At 77.1% G+C, this 2,500-nt stretch overlaps 1 non-coding gene across 1 annotated transcript; it reads left to right on the top strand.

Annotated features, from left to right (window-relative positions):
* Nucleotides 1-1,928: 1,928 nt before the first annotated feature.
* On the top strand, nt 1,929-2,081 carry LOC148219127 (5.8S ribosomal RNA). The gene has a single exon (XR_015799826.1). It is a non-coding gene; the product is annotated as a 5.8S ribosomal RNA (ribosomal RNA).
* The last annotated feature ends 419 nt before the right edge of the window (nt 2,082-2,500 follow it).

The raw sequence follows: 2,500 nt of genomic DNA on the forward strand, positions 1-2,500 counted from the left end.
CGGGCTACTGAGGGAAACCCCGGGCCCCGAGAAGGATTGCCGCGGTGATGGCAGCGGACGTCGGGCGCGCCCCCGCCGGTGGACGCTCCCCCGAGGGTGGCAGCGGGGGAGGCACCCCGGCGGGGCCATGCAGGTCGTTTCCCTCACCCCAGGGCCAGGTACCTAGCGCTTCGCGCCTCGGCGGTCTCCTGCCGGTTTCCCTCGGCGTCGTCAAACGCCTGTTGGGGGCCGAAAGGGCCGCCGAGCCGGGCGGAGGTTTAAAGACTCGGGCGGCCCGGCACGGCCCCGCCGCGGCGGCGGCGGCGGTGGCGGCGGCGGCAGCGGGTGTCGGGCGGTGGCGGCGCGGGGCGCCATCGAGGGGTGGGGAGCTACTCCCGCCGATCCCCTGCGGTGGCGTGTCCGTCGCGACCGGCCGCGCTCGCCGTCGTCGGCGTCCCGCCGCGCTTGCCCGCGCGCGGGGGCCACCCGTGCCGGGCCGGGGAAGGGGCGCCCTGCCCCCCCCCTCTCTGCGGCCCGGTCTCGGCGGAGAGGCCGCGGCGCGCGATCGGCCGCGGGGGGCCGACCCCGCTGGCCTCTGCGATGCGGGGCGACGCCGGCAGAGGGCGCGCGCTCTCTGCCTTACCTACCTCAGCTGCGGGGTTGCGGCCGCCGGGGCCCGCCGCGCTCTCTCGCTCTTTCTCCTTAGCCGCCGCCGCGGGCTCGCGGGCGGCGCCGCGTCAGGCGCGACCGCGCGCCTCTCGCCTCGACGGCCTTGTCGCCTCGAACCGCACCGCGGCGGCGCCGGCCGCCGGCCACCCCTGACTCGGAGCGCTGTCCCCGCCCGTTGGGGCGCAGCGCTCGGCCGGCTCCTCCATCGCCGGAGGTCCGGCGGGCGCGGGCGACCCCGTGCCGAGCGGCGGCGTCGCCGCTCGGCGAGTGTCCCCGCCCCCCCCGGGGGGGGGGACGGTCGGCCGCGAGGCGCCCGCCTTCACCGGCGGCCGTCCCGGCCCGGGCCCCGCCCGTCCGCTTCCCCGTCGCCCTTCCCGGCCGCGTGTGGGCCAAAAAAAAGGGGAGGCGTGCGGGGCGGCCGCGGGGGCGCTTCCCCGTCCGGTCCCCGAGTGGAAACGAGGGGAGCGGGCGGTGCCCCCCGGCTCAGCCGCCGTACGCCTGCCCGCTGGGCGCGTGCTCGCGGAAGGGCAGCTCGGCGGTGCGAAGCGGCGGCGGTCCCGGGAGTGCGGCCGCGGGTGGCGGAGGGGTTTTGCCGAGCGGCAGACCTCGGGCGCTCCGCGATGCCGGCTCGGGTCTCGGCGGCGTCCCGCCTCCGGCGCCGGTGGCGGAGCGCGGCCCGCCGGGCGTTCGCCTTCCGGCGGGCAAGCGGTCCCGCGCCAGGGGTTGCGCCGGCGGAACGGTCCCGCCGCCGCGTGGCGTTTCGGGCGACGTTCAGGGGCCGCTGGCGGGAGAGCCGGCCCCCGCGTTTTGGCGCGGCGGCGTTCCGCGAGTCGGCGGAGCGGTGAAAAGGAGAAGCCAGGGAGTGAGCCGGGAGCGGCGGGGGCCGGCGGTCGCGCCCCCCGGCCCGCGAACGCGTAGTCGTCCCGTGATCGAGAGGCCGGGCGGGCCACCGTGCCCCCCGCGGTCCGGCGCGTTGCCGCACAAGCCCCTCCGCGCGGAGGTCGGGCCGAGCCCGGGCGCCTGGGCCGCCTCCGAAGGACGGCACGCGAGGCGGCGTCTCCCCTCGCGGGGGGAGGCGGTCGGGGGCGCGGGCCCCTCCGCCTTTCTTTGGCCGACCTTCGGAGCGTTGCGCGGGGTTTCTCTTTTTTGCCCCGCGCTTTCTCCTCCTCCTCCTCCGTTTGTGTGTGCTCGTACGGTCGAAGCGGGGCGCGCGGGGGCGCGCGCGTCCCTGCAGAAACAGAAAAGGGGCCGCTTCACGCGAGCGGTCCCGAAAGCCAGACAACTCTTAGCGGTGGATCACTCGGCTCGTGCGTCGATGAAGAACGCAGCTAGCTGCGAGAATTAATGTGAATTGCAGGACACATTGATCATCGACACTTCGAACGCACTTGCGGCCCCGGGTTCCTCCCGGGGCTACGCCTGTCTGAGCGTCGCTTGACGATCAATCGCCGTCCGGGGGGGCCACCCCGGCGGCGCGGCTGGGGTTGCCTCGCAGGCCCGTTGCCCGCGGTCGACGTCGACGTCGTCGTCGTCGTCGCCGCGCAGGGCCTTCGTCCCCCTAAATGCAGACTCGGGGAGCGCTCCGTAGCTCCCCGCTCCCGGAACGAGCCGCTGGGGCGGAGCTCGTCCTTGCCGGGGCCGTGCCGCGGTGCGGTGGCGGTGGCCGGGGAGAGCGAGAGTCGGCGTCGAAGACGCCGCCGTGGGCCGTGCGAGAGAGACGAGAGAGCGAGAGGGCCGAGAGGGAGGCGAGGCGCGGGCCTCGCCCCCGGGCTCTCCCCCCCGTGCGGGCGGCTGTCTGCGGGTGGGTACCGCGGGGGTACCGTGCCGTGCTGCCGCGCGCGCGCGAGGCCGA

The sequence above is a fragment of the Sturnus vulgaris genome, unplaced genomic scaffold, assembly GCF_052056855.1.
Source record: "Sturnus vulgaris isolate bStuVul1 unplaced genomic scaffold, bStuVul1.hap1 Scaffold_156, whole genome shotgun sequence".
Classification (NCBI taxonomy): Eukaryota; Metazoa; Chordata; class Aves; order Passeriformes; family Sturnidae; genus Sturnus; species Sturnus vulgaris.